Raw genomic sequence first — 15276 nt, forward strand, 5'->3', positions numbered from 1 at the left:
ATATTTCTTTCAGCAAAAGCAGACTTTTTCTCACTGAAGGTACTGTATAAATGAATTCCGCGTTTGTTGCAAAGGTCTTTGAAAGCACCGAGGAACTCTGTGCCATCATCGACCCAAACTTTTTTAGGTTGCTTATGTTTGATCATCTTTTTGAAAGCCTCTGCAGTTTCTGTAGCATATTTTGTTTTTAGTGATTCAACCCTGAGATATCTTGAGAGACAGTCAACTGCAACAAGAAGGTATTTTACACCACGGTTGTAATTTGCAAGTTTATCAACAAATTCTAAATCTACGGACAAGATCTCATTTAGGTCGTTAACAATTACTTTAAGCCTTGAAATCTGAAGCGACGTGAACGATATTTGGTGAAAGATGGTTTCGTTTCCAAATACATTTTTACTTTTTTATTGATAATTTACTCAAATTTTGCAGCCTTTTTGCGTTTCCAAATGACGCAGGTCCTTTTAAATAGAGGTTGACAAGTTTCTTCACATCATCTATAGAAAGCCCAGTTTTTTCTACTCTTGTCTTCGTCTGTCTTCTTTTTGCTCTCGTCGACTTTTGGCTTTGCACTTTTTTTTTTGTTTCAGATCTTCTTCTTGGTTGTTTTTGTTGCTGCTGCTGTTTCTTTTGTTTTCGAGTCGGTTGCTCTTCCCCTTCCCCGCTGTAAAACTCATCGAGAATTTTTTTGCATGAGTATTGTAAACCAAATGGGCTGCTATATCAAGTTCACTCAATATTTTTGAATACTTTTGCACGTCAATTTTTTTGGTAGGTTGTTGTAAATTGTACAAGAAATTTGTCACCTTCACTCCTTGAGGCTCATCTTCAATATGGAGGACGCAATTCTCTTCACTAATAGAAACAATATCGGAATCAAAAAATTTTTTTCAAGATAAATGCAGCTCTTTTTGTTTTATTGTGATCCATTAATTTTAGTTCTAGCATTATTGAGTCAAACGCTGAGTCCTTCCGTTTTTTCACTACGGGTTCAATTTCACTGTCATCACTAACAAAAAATTCTAATTTTCCGTCATCTGGATCACTTGTTCCATCACCGGTACTCTTTGTTCTCGTGATGAATCTATCAGTGCTTGTGTCAGCATCTTTTAATTTTTTCCATCGCTTTGCTCAAAATTTGGTTTAGATCTTTGTAGGAGTGATAACTGAGTGGCTTTTTGTTGATATATTGGATTATCAGAAATCTCTTCTTTGGTTGGATTTTTTGCTTTGAACATTCTCTTGGGGATCAAACCAAATTCTTCTGCATGCATTATTTGACTTTCAAGTAAAGATAACACGAGAATCCTATTGCCTTGATAAGTTCTGATTTTTTCGCTAAAATAAATCGCTTTTTCTTCAGACTTGTTTCCTTTGATAGTAACTGCTGAAATCAGTCCTCTTGATTTTTAAGTAACTGCTTTTTGACTGGAACAATGCCATTGATTACATTGAGCAAAAACTCACATAGAAAGTTTACAAAACTATTTGGTGCTTCTTTGACGAACTTTCTGAAATTACTCTCAGACAGCTCGAGCATTTGCTCTAGCATACATAACTGTTTCTCTCTCATCTGTCAAGTTAGTTATGACTGCTTTGGAGGAAGGTAGATAAAAAATTGTTGGACCTGGTTGTACAATATTTGAACAATAACGCAAAGTGTCTGAAGTTTTCGGATCCAAGTCGATGAGTAAGTGTCCAAAGGGTAATTTTGTTGCTAATTCGTAGCTTTCTTTTAAAAAACTTGTGTTGTTTAACTGTTTGCCAATATAGGTAATCTGCTGTATGTCTCTAGGTGATTTGAACAAAATGATGTGGGTTGTGTTCAGATCAATTGTTCTTGACCATTTACTCTGTTGGAATAAGTTATGCTTAACGTAAATGACGCTAATATTTCTATGATGTCCAGCAGTTGCAAGTTTAGAAAACTCTTTGTCATTGAAAATTTCCTCACAGGAATCGTCAAACCAAGTCTTTTCCAGCTGAGAAATGATTTCAAATCCAGAAAACTTTGTGAAAAAAATGCTCAAGTTACGCTCTATAGAGCTGAATTTTGGTTGCTCATGTTGATAGAAGTAATAAATGGATTTAAATTTTGGGTAAAAAGTGTCTCTCAGTAACATTTGGAAGATGAGCTCAGTTTTACCACAGCATGACGGCCCACAAACAGCCATGAATAGTCTATCGCTTGTTGAAATTATCTTGTTCATAGCTTCGGATTAGGAAGCGCGTAGCCGACTGTGCATGAAAACAATGAAAACCAAAATGTTGACTCTTCACAATCACGATGAAAAAACACAAGTTTGATCAAAGACACACCAATAAGAAACAATATTATTATGATTTGAGTGAAATACACTACTTCTGATCGTGGTAGTCTAGAGTTACATAATTTCCAGGACCGTCTCTCTTGATTTTTTTCATTGAAAACTAGGGCATTCAAACCCACTCCACCAGCAGAATCTATCTCATCTTCTTAATTACTCATTTGAAAAGAAGTTTTCATAAAAAATGAATATATTTTTGTTCAAATTTAACGTTAGCTCATTATTTTGTTAGTAAATTTCTCAATCATAAAAAAGTCATAAGTAGTATATCTAGAGTCTTTTTCGTCCTTTTTGTATGTCACTTTGTAGTTCGCCCGCATACCACCGCCAATCGCATAGTAGACAATTGACTACACATTGCCTTCGCTGACTACTTCTTTGATTTCTTCAGGGAGACTTTCGTCGTCCAGGCTCACTTGAACTGGGGTTGGCGACTTGTGCATAGGTAAAGGCGTTACTTTCAGTCTTTTCATTTTCTCTTGTAAAGACATGGTACATTTGAAAGTATTCAAACAAGGAAAGTTATTTTTCAGCGTCTCAATCTCAGCTAGGTTGCAAATAATTTGTTGTTTCCTCAGAATAGATTGCCCCCGTGATTCTATTTTTTCCTCTCTCACCAAAGACAGAGATATTTGATTATCTTTCGTTATGCAACTGCATACTGTAAAACTTGGAGATAAATTCACTTGAAGAACTGAAGGAGCTACTTTCTCCACTCGACAGTTCATTGGCGGGCAATGTTAGCCAATAGAAATATAACTGTGCTTTTCTTTTAGCGCAATGTCTTTTCTTTTGTTTCTCAGGCAAGTAAAGAGAGTGTAGAGCACAAGTAAAATGTTTAATTGGGGTAACAATTTCCTCAACTTTAGGGCATAAAAGGGTATCCAAATCTATCACTTCTTTCTGTAAAAGTGTTTGCAGTGATTCTGTTTTCTCTTTCCCTTTAGCATAAAACTTTCCTGAAGGAAATCGAAGTTTAATTGCAATAAAAATTTGAGATAAAAACCAGTAAGGATAATTGCCACTATTCCATGACAAACCGTGCAAAAATTTTCTGACCCACTGATGAAATTTTCTCTCACTGGCGGATAGTGAGTTGTATGAAACTGGTGGTAGGAATAAGATTGTGTCTGAATAGTTGTTTGAGCAAATCGATAACTCCTTAATTATAAAACCGGATTTTTTTATGGCGAAAACGTTCAAAATCTAAAACGACAACTTCAAGAGTCAACATTCCAGCAAATTAAACAAGTTCCGTTTAAAAGTTTTCACGAACAGACAAAACAGTAAGCCTGTCATGTGACCAATATAAGCGTTTGTGATTGGACAAGGTAAAACGTATGATTATCCAGGGCCTTTCTGACTATGCTCTGCAATAAACCCCGAAGCGTCATGAACTATTGCATGTAATCGAAGGAATTTATACGATTTAAGGTATGTGTCTAACGAGGAGTTGTCTATACCAATAAGGCCACCATATGGTCTCAACTTGAGAACTATTTCCAAGTTAATATCTGGGTCCAGAGAAAGACATGCTGCCAAAAAGTATACAAACCGTTCACTATAATCCAGATAGTCAACTTTTATTTGTTCATAAATTTCATGAATGTTCATCAAATCTATGGTAGCAATTGTTGTCATGCTGATTCTCAAACAGAGAAATAAATAAATGAACAAAAGTTGCTTTTTTTATGTATGAAAATTTTCAAGTCAACAAATTGACTTCTCAAGAAAATCTTTTTTATTGTAGACTTCATCTGAAAAAATTTTCAAGTCAACAAAAAATATTTTTTGAGTGCTCTGTCATAGTACAAAATCCAGTTCAGACCATTTTAGGAGTTCGAACAATTTTGGAATTTTTTTCACAAAAATTTGAAATTTTTGTCTTTTCGACCCCCCATACTGCATAGGTGAAAAAAACTGAAGTCAACAAAAAATCATTTTTGAGTGCTCTTTCATAGCGCAAAATCCATTTCAGACCATTTTAGGACTTTGAAAAACTTTGAAAAATTTTCGAAAAAAATTTTGAAATTTTTGAAATTTTTTGGCTTTCTGGTGTCTTATATTTAATTTTTTAAGTTTTCACCAAAAACAATTACCGAGAGTCCAAAACATAAATAACACCTAATTCTATATACAGCGAACATTGCTACAGCAGAAATCTGCCATTTGCTTGTTGGGGTGGGGGTTCGGACCCCACCCCCTACAAGACTTTTTACCACCGAAAAACTGATTTTCTCTTTGTGAAATAAAATTTTTTGGATAAGTTTCGCCAGATTGCTTAACCCAAGAACTTCTCACAGGCCGAGCCCCCCCCCCCTACAAGCATATGGCAGATTCTCTTACTACTCGCAGTTGAGATGTCGAATTATGAAGAGACCGTGGTCGACCAATATCGGATATAAAAAGACCGTGGTCGACCAATGTTGGGTATGAAACGATTTTAGGTCGACCCTTATAGTCTTGGTCGACTTTAGGTCGACCGATATGGTCATGGTCGACTTTAGATCGACCGATATGGTCAGGAACTGCTTTAAGTCGACCGATATGGCACTGGTTGACCTTGGGTTTTAACTGATGTGTTTTTGCATATAATGTAGTTGCAAGTGTTAATGGTTTTGCTTCAGTTGGCAAAAATTTTTGGCCAAGGACAATATTTCTTTTTTAAAAAATCTTTGTTCCAGCCACATATTGTCCTTCTATTTTACAACATTGAGATGTTTCTAGTGCATTTGATTTTATCTTTGTACACACGGAGTGCTCAACACTGGGATTTAAAGAACAAATGAACCCCTAAGAATGCACCAAATATTTAGTAAAAAAGACCTATGAAGTAGACTTTAGGTCGACCGTAATGGATAAGAAAAGACCATCTGGACTTATGAACAGAATTTAGGTCGACGGTATCATCTATGAACAGACAATGGGTCGACCGTTATCCGGGTATGAAAAGACCCTAGAGTCGACCAATATTGGATATGAAAATACCGTTGGCCGACTTATGAAAAGTCTTTAGGTCGACGTTACTAAGAGAGTCGACCGTGTATTTAAGGTAGGGAAACTATCCCCCATGGCGACTTTATAAGTCTTTTCATAAATTCGACCTCTCAACTGGGGGATTGAAAAGCTATCACAAGAAATCTCAGAAAAGACACTGTTGAGTGACTTTAATGGAACTTTAGTAACTTGTAGATTTACATATTGTGAACGGATAAAAAGTCTTTATTGAAATCATCTTTATAATTGTCAACTCTTTTTGGAAACTGATTGAACTTTAAATGATCTAAAGCTCTTTATCGGAGAAGATACTGTGAATGAGAACATCTACCGCATTAATTTAGAAGAGGGTTAGAATAGCTTAGAAATAGACTAAAATTCCGTTTTGAATAACGGGATTGACATTTGATTTAAAACATTTACTTGATTGTCTCCTTGGCTCAAATTGTGTCTCAAATTTTCCTCTATACCATAAGAATTGCTCTTTGTTCGATGTTGCTAACTAAAAATGAAATTGTTGAGGTTTTCACAAAATTAACTAACTAAAAATTTTATTGTCATAGAAGTTAAAACGAAAAAGATTGATTGCCCATAATGTCACTTGCCTTGATGTTCACCTGCGTTGTGTTAATTACATTCACAAACCATCTATCAGAGCCAAGTCACTCATCAATTTTTAGCAGATCTTTACACTCCTTCCGTAAAGATAATAAAATCGAACTTTTTGCAGGCTAAATTTAAATAATTTATGGAGATAATAAAACGAAGGTGGTGATGTACTGATCCCTGAAGAACACCACAACTATTTTCCACCCATTTTTAGATTACAAAGTTTCAAGTTGGTTCTGTTTTGGGGGTAAGATTTGAACAATCTCTAAGGTTTTTCTCTAAACACCTATCATAACCTTTTCGCAGCATCAAACTATGAGCAATTGTGTCAAAAGAATTTAGATCTAAGAAATTAATATACTAATTAACATTATTTTGGTTTCTCAGTTGTCTCGAACTCATCAAATGCATCAACTGTTGTGGGTTTTTCGCCACACCAATTTGCTTGTTATAGAAATAGAAGAGAAGTAAAGAAAACAGAATTAAGAAACAATGCCTTTACATATTGCGAAATATTGCACGATCAAAAGTTTTACTACATAAAATAAGTAGAGCAACTGCCCTCTCATTATTTTCATCTTATTTTGACCCATATTTGTTAGGAAGAATACCTTTGCGCTTGATTGCTTATGAAATACAACATCTTCGAATGAATAATTGAAAAGAGGAGTTAGATATGCGATAGTTTTGGTGCCAAAATTGTTACTAACGAAGTTTTCATTGGCGGAAAATTTTCTTCCAGCTCCATTTTTCTCGATATTTTTTAATGTTGGCAGAAACTTTTCTGAATGCCATTGGGTTATCTATGACTGTTGGCTGAATCGATTTTTTGTAACCTTTTCCAATAATTGGCAAGTAGTCGATAAAACAAGGAAACCAACCACCAGTAAAATTTGACCCTTTCTCCTAACGCTAATCGCGTTTGTCGAGTCCGGCCAAATATTACTGCTTGTTAGTTTCGTTCTTTTATCCACTACTACATATTACCTTTATATTCACTCAAAATCTATCATATCTTGTCTCACTTAGTGCAATCGGCGAAGCCGTTTCGCGGATCCACTAGTAGAGAGTTAAGCTGGTAATTGTCCATTATCAGACGGATAATTCGGGTTCTATCAGTAAAACTGCTTCGCAGATAGACCTCCGGTCATGCCTCGCCATCCCCACCGACTCCGGTGGACGTATCCCAGATACTAGTGTAACTAGAGAGACCGTGTAAAAAGCACGTTAACAAGCTTGCAAAAAAACTTGAACATAAAAAGAAAACTTGAATTAAAATTGAAAAAAAGATTAAAAAATTAAAATTTTCATATCCTCCTAATCAATATTTAATCAATCTAAAACTAAAACTTTCTGTCTCACTTGGTGTAGTGGTTACATCATCGAGTCTAGTTAAGTTGCTTTAGCAAACGGAAGGTTCGGGGTTCCCTCCTCACTGACTCCAGTGAACGTACCCCGATCGGCGAAGCCGCCTTTCAGGATTTGATGAAATACTATAAAGTTAATTGAGATAAAAAAAACCAAATTCAAAGTTCTTAAAAAGGATGACCCCTGCTGTGAGACGGTATATGGGACACACTGTGATGGGTATACAGTCAAAAACACCCAGATCGGTGGAAACACAGTGATCAGTGTTTTTTAGTATAACTAATGAGACCGCGTAACAAGCACGTAAAACCAACTTGCGAAAATCTGTGAAGCCATTTTGCGGATTGATGAAGCCACTTCGTGGATAATCTGCACAAAAAAACCCAGCTTAACTCTAAACTTTTAAATTAAATCTTTTGACATATTCCTTGAATCTATCTTTGGTATGTGTGTATCTATATCTGTTAAGGTAGATGCACAATACCTAAAGAAAGAAATATGCTTATAAACTTACACATGTTACACTCTAGATATTGATTTGGATTGGCATAATGGTCACCCAAATAATTGAAATAATCTTTTACTTTAACTATATCTTTGCATATATAACAACAAAAATCTAATTCTTTACAATCATTACAACACTCCCTCCAAGGCTTATTTTTACACTTATCTCACTTCATTTTTCACTTTCGAAAAATTATTTTTTTCCAAAATTTTCCCTAATAAAATGCACAATGTCTCACTCAACAAACAGTAATGTCACAAGTGTGAACTTCTGCGACGTCTGTAATTTATCCTTTGAAACAAAGAAGGGTTTATACAGACATCAATCATACGATCCCAAACATAAAGAACTATTGGAGAAAATGTTTGATCTGCGAAGCAGTTTCACTGATTCTGATTTGGATGAGGCTATAGCTGAAGCCTCAACTAAAACTGAAGCCTCAACTAAAACTATAGAGAAAATGTATGATTCGGATGGAGACTTTGTTTATGTCAAACCTTCTACTAAAACTGAAACTAGAGATATTATTAAAACTAAAACTAAACCCGACGACAATATCTACACCAGAATTAAGTTTGAATGTAAAGAATTCTGCCATGCACCACGCAACACGTGAAAGTAAATACCAGAATAAACTAATTGAACCAAGACAACAACATGAAGATGGCTTCGGATATAAATTAAGAATACAGAAATTGTACAATATTAATATTTGGATATACACACCTTGTGGTGGGGGTAAAGTAGAATTCTTTAAACCAGTGGATGATTTTGATAAAGATAGAAAAGATGTCAGAGTATTGGTTTGGGTAGATGTTACTGCAGAACACTGTGCTCTAATTAATAGCATAGAAACCTTGTTAGATCGACCAAATACAAATAACAATAAATAAAATCATTGTGATAGATGTACATATTGGTTTGATTCACAAATTGAATACGACAAAGAAGAATGTAACAACTCTTTCAAACCCGAGGTTGTTTGTCCTAAAAGGAAGAAAATTACTTTTATAAATGAACACAAACGTCAGAATAAAAAAAATATTATAACTGCTGCTATAGAATGTTGCATTGTTGAAGTCGCGACCAATGGCTGTAAGTATGTAATAGCTGAACACATACCAATAAGTGTGGGTTACATCTGGCAGTGTAATTTCAAATACTATTTCGGTCTTGATTGTATCAAACGATTTGCTAGTGATCTATTAGAAATAGAAACTGAGAATATATTCAAGCGCAACAAGCAAATAACATTTAATGAAGAAGATAAACTATTTCATGAAACTAATAACACTTGTCATATCTGCAGTAAAACTTGTATTATTAAAGTAAAAGATCATTGTCATGAAACTGGTAAATATAGAGGACCAGCATGTAGAATTTGTAATCTGAGGTACAAACAACAAAACTTCATTCCTGTAAAATTCGACAATGGCTATGGCTATGACTTCAACCTACCATACAGCGAACTCTTTAAACAGAATAATGATAAAAGAAAAGTAGATAACATACCACTAGCTGCTGGTAAGTCTAAGATAATTAGCATTGTTTGTCTTAAATTCTTAGATAGTTATAACTTCTTAGCTATGCCTCTAGATCAAATGGCAAAGATATACGGGTGTAAAACTAACACATCATATCCATATGAATACTTTGGTTTAGATACCTATGACAGCGAAGCTGCCAATGGTAGCAAAGCTACCTACCAAGAAGTTATAGGTAATCTAAAAATTGAAGACTTCAAATCCTCTCTCTCGAATAAATTACCAACACAAGAAGAAGTCGATATCTTTTATAAAGACAATAGTCATAAAATTGGTAAAGATCTAACTATAGAGTATTCACAAAATGATGTGGAAATATTAGACTACTGCATGAATGAATATGTTAAACTAAGTATGAAAGAATTCAAGCTCAATCCCCTACACTATGTAAGTCTGCCAGGCTATAGTTTTAATTGTTGGTTAATGTCAAGCGGTGTAACATTAGATAAATTACAAGATAAACAAATGCTAGATGATTTTGTTGGAGCAAAGAGAGGAGGCATATGCGGTATAATTGACGATAGGATAGTCAACAATGGTAAAACAGTGATGAAGTCCCATAACAGAAATATCTGGTACATTGATGAAAAACAACCTATACGGCTATGCAAGGATGAAAAAGCTACCTTATAAGGACTTCCAGTTTACTACTATTACTACTACTACTCTTGATATTATATTAAGTGCTCTAGATGATAGTGATCATGGTTAATATAGTTTGCGATATTAATTATACTGATACATGTAAAGATAGAACAGAGCAACTAGCATTAATGCTCGATAAGGGAAAGATATAATAATGAATTGGGATACCGAGAAAGAGAGAAAGGCAAAACAAAAACAGAGAAATTAATCTTAGACCAAAGCAACAAAACAGAATATATGGTTCATTATAGGATGTTAAAGTTCTATGTTAAAATGGGTGTAAAAGTAACTAAAATTCATAGATTAATTAAATTTTAACAAGATTACATATATAGGGACTATATTCAAATCAATACTAATCAAAGAGCAGCAGCTAAAACTGAAGCGGGAAAGGATGTAAGGAAATTAACGAACAACTCACTATATGAAAGAAGGTGCATGAATCCCCTACACTTCCTTCAAACTAAGTTCTTCCATGATGAAGAAAAGATAATGAAAAATATAAGTAAACCAACATTTAAGAATATAACTAGATATAAGGATTATAGCCAAATTGAATATTTAAAGAAAAAAATAGAATAAGTTTCTCCAGTACGTGTAGGTGTTACTATCTTAGAATTAAGTAAATTACACATGTATGATATATTCTATAATATTTTTCAACCATCTCTCAAAGATCTACAACTCCACTTTATGGATACTGATAGTTTTCTATTAAGTTATACTGAAGGTAAAGTTAGTGACGAGCACATGGATTTGTCCAATCAGGAGCCACCAATCAAAACTAATAATAAAGTCCCTGGTAAATTCAAACATGAAATGGGAAGTAATGCCATAGAAGAGCTTGTGGCACTAACACCAAAGACATATAGCTTCAAAGACTACCCAAATAAAACTAAAGAGAAAGGAATAAAGAATTGTAACAATGCTAAACACGAAGAATATCATAATGCACTAATGTATAACACAGAGAGAACTGTAGATGAATGTGGAAAACAAAAAATTGGTGATAACATGACAACAAAAACAAGTAAGATTAGTCTAAACACATTTGACGATAAAATATTTTACGTAAATATTATTAAAAGCTATCCTCATGATGATAATCTATATCTATTCAAAAGAGATCTAGTAAATTAAATCTGCGAAGCAGGTTGGGGATGGGCAAGCCTTGTTACACCAACCAAGGCCAAAGGCCTTCTCTGATTAAGAATGCATCAGAATATTATGCATCATTAGATGGAGACAAAGACCTATTTATAAATAATTTTAAAGAGCTAACCATTAATGATGATAGAAAGTTAATCCTTGCTGCAAGTACGCTATAAAATGGTTTATTATAATTATAAAAAATGACTTAACTAGAAACACTTATAAAATTAAATAATCTAGAAGTACAAAACAGAAGAAATAGATTAGAAAATAATTAAAACAACAAGAAAATTATGGTGAAATAGAAGAGTTATTTAATCCTTTAACTAAAACACTAAATGCAAACAATGAACACAATCTAGCATTAATTGAACAACCAATAAGAGCAATAGATTGGCTAAATCAAGAGTTAGATAAACAAACTAAGATGATCCAGCAAGCTGGTTTCCAGATCACTGAAACCGCTTCACGGATCGGTGAAAACACTCAAGATTAATGAAACGTTAAACGGGACCATAAAGGAAACTCAATATACAGCATCAGTTTTTGTTGATACAAAGACAGCCAAAATTCATCATAAAATGGGGGTCAAACTAATCCTCAGTTAAAATTAAATCTTGTAGATTTGCCAACGAGAAGATATAAAATAAATGATGTGGATATAACCCTAGAGCAGAATGTATTTTTAGTTAAGGATAATATATATGAAATCTCAGAAGGATTTACTGACTTTTTAAAACAAATTAAAAAGTTTTTAAAGGATATTAAATATGATGTAGGAAAAGGGTATAAGAAAAGCGCGAGATACAGAACAATAAAAAGTAAAATGGGGGTAAAAGATGATGTATTTGGCAGGGGTTTAAATAGCAATTCTAACCCAAATAATTTAGTAGAAAGACTAGAATTATTAATGTTAGACACAAAGCTGGTCCTGACGGATTACATGATGAAATGCAAGATATATCTAAGCAACTATTATCTATGATTATTATTAATCAAGAGCAACTAGATAATTTTGTTTTTAAATATAGTAAATGAATAATGATGGAAAAACAACAACAACAACAACAACAATTATTATCTAAAGAAGTATTCATTCCTCAAATAACAAAGTTTAGAACAAAAGAATAATACCTTTATATAAAGATGAAACATGGTCAGCTGGTTTAATTGATAAGTCATTTCTAACTAAATACAATAATTATTATAAGTTTATATTAACAGTTATAGATATATTCACAAAATATGCATGGGCTATTCCAGGGGTTTAAATAGCAACCCTAACCCAAATAATCAGGGAACCTGCTTCGCAGATCAACGAAGTTGCCATTTAAATGAGCGTAGCTGTGACTTCATCAATGGTTTAGTAGAAAGACTAGAATTATTAATACTGGAAACAAAAGCTGGTCATGATGGCTTATATGATGAAATGCTAGATATATCTAAGCAACTATTATCTATGAATATTATTAATCAAGAACCATTAGATAATTTTGTTTTTAACTATGGTAAATAAATAATGACGGTTAAACAACAACAACAACTATTAGCTAAAGAAGTATTCAGTCCTCAAATAACAAAGTTTAGAAGAGAAAGAATAACACCATTATATAAAGATGAAACATGCTCAGCTGATTTAATTGATAAGTCATCTCTAAGTAAATACAATAATAATTATAAGTTTATATTAACTGTTATAGATATATTCACAAAATATGCACGGGCTATTCCATTGAAGAATAAATCTGGTTTATCTATAACTAATGGTTTTCAAATAGTATTAGGTGAACATCCACAGTGTGGCTCTGAAAGTCAAAAACCAGAAAAGTTATTGGTAGATAGAGGTAGTGAGTTTTACAAAAAAACATTTAAATCTCTACTTAAAGAATATGAAACAAAACTATATTCTACTTATAGTGATTTAAAGGCTGTGTTTATAGAGAGATTCAATAGAACATTATTACACATAATTAATAAATCAATGTTCATCAATGTTGATGGTAATTGGGTAAATATACTAAAAGATGCAGTCATAACATATAACAATAACATTCATTCAACAATTTATATGACACCAGTTGATGCTTCTAATAATCCTGATAAAGTTAGATACTATGTTAAATCTACCAAAGCAACACCAAAATTTAAAGTTGGTGATTATGTTAGAAATGCCGATAAACGTAATATCTTCTCTAAGGGATACACTTCTAATTGGAATAGAGAACTATTTAAAGTTAATGAAGTTTTGAACACACAACCACCAACATAAAAGATAGACGATAAGAATGGAGAGATAATAGAAGGTAAATATTACGAACAGGAATTATTAAAATCCGAATTTGAATTTGAATCTCAAAATAAAGTTTTAGAATCATTAAATATACACCTACGGTCCTAAACCAGCGACGCTGGATAGACCTACGGTCAGCTACTTGGTAGATTCATTTCTTACTGTAAACAAATACAAAGATGACAAGAAATAGATTTAACCAAGCGAAACATCAATGGCGAAGCATGACCGGAGGTCCATTGGGAAGCCACTTCTTGGCTCATCGGGGAACAACTTAACAATAAGTAAGGCTCGTGGTTTATTCCAAGAAGATAATGATAATATTGACATGAAGGATACCTATAAAATTACAAAAGTGCACCCTCCCATAGATGAAAAAGGTGTTGTTAATAAAGAGTATTGTGACAATAACTTATTATCTTCTTCTAAAAAATAGACATTTTACGTAGAAACATAACTGAACTAAGAAAAGGTGAATTTGATAACTCATTATCGTCTAATAAAAAAAACGGATATTTTAAGTAAAAATATAACCGAACTAAGGAAAAGGCATAATCAATTAAAACTAGAGATTGATAATAATAAGTTTAATCAGAATATCACTAACATACAACTAAATGAAATGTTTACTACTGGGCTAAAAGAATTTAGAGAAGTTAATAAAAAGACTAATTCTTTTATAGATGAAGCCCTTTTAAAGAATATAAAGTGAATACAATAATATATAATTGCCATAATTTTAAAAAATCTATTAGTAGACAACAAAGAAAAATCAAGACTAGAGATGCATTATGATTTTTATCAAGAAGATATAATGAAAGAAGTAGAAAGAATTTTTACTAATTAAAATAACCGAAACTATGACTAACCCAACAGCACCGAGTGAGAGATTACTATATCCAGATCTGTCTTCAGTATCGGAACGATTAATAAATGAAAAGATTCAAGCCAATAATAAATTTAACAACAATATTAACATTATAAAAGTTATTAGAAATTATTATGAAACTGAAATTAATATTTATAAAAAGAAGGTAAGTAGATAAAAAAAACTATATTAACGTAGCCGAGATAACAGAAATAGTATTATCATCAATAGCAACAACGGCAACAACAACATCAGTTGCATTAACAGGTATAAGATTACCTTTTTCTATACCAACCGCTTTTGCTACAGCAACTGTTTGTGGTTCATTATCAAAAACAACTAATACTAAAATAAGAAATAAAATTATAAAGCTTTCACAAATGTATATTTTAAGTAAACAGTTTAGCGACAAGTTTAATAAAGTATATAACAAATCAATGACAGATAAAAAAATAGATAATGATGAAAATAATGAATTAGTCAAGGTATATGAAGAATATAAGAAGAATCGGCGAAGCCGCAACTCCGTTGACAAGAAAAATAAATTAGGTGTTTTTTTAGATTAAAGCTATTATTGCTTAGTAATAAGAATGTTTTTAGTAATAATAATGTTAGTATTAATATTTATCCAGGAACTGGCTTCGCAGATAGATAGATATAGAGTTTTAACTGAAACTATATTCTTAGTCTTAGCCATAACTAAATTATCTTTTCTTTGTACCTAAGTATAACCCTCTTCCTTTTTGTACTACCTTTATACCTTCAACAGTAGGTGCAAATTTAACTAAATCAGGTGTGACTGATAAAGCAGCTCTAGGGTTTCTGCTTGCAGCTGCACTTCCTATTTTACTTGCTAGTTCTAATGCTCTTACTGGATTATTAGCAACTTTCTTTCAAAAGTTTACCGTAGCTTTACCAACACTTTTAATGAAATCTTCGAATCCCTCAGCTTCTATTGTCACATCAGA

This window comes from Convolutriloba macropyga, chromosome 4 (assembly GCF_964194025.1).
Source record: "Convolutriloba macropyga chromosome 4, txConMacr16.3, whole genome shotgun sequence".
Taxonomy (NCBI): domain Eukaryota; kingdom Metazoa; phylum Xenacoelomorpha; order Acoela; family Convolutidae; genus Convolutriloba; species Convolutriloba macropyga.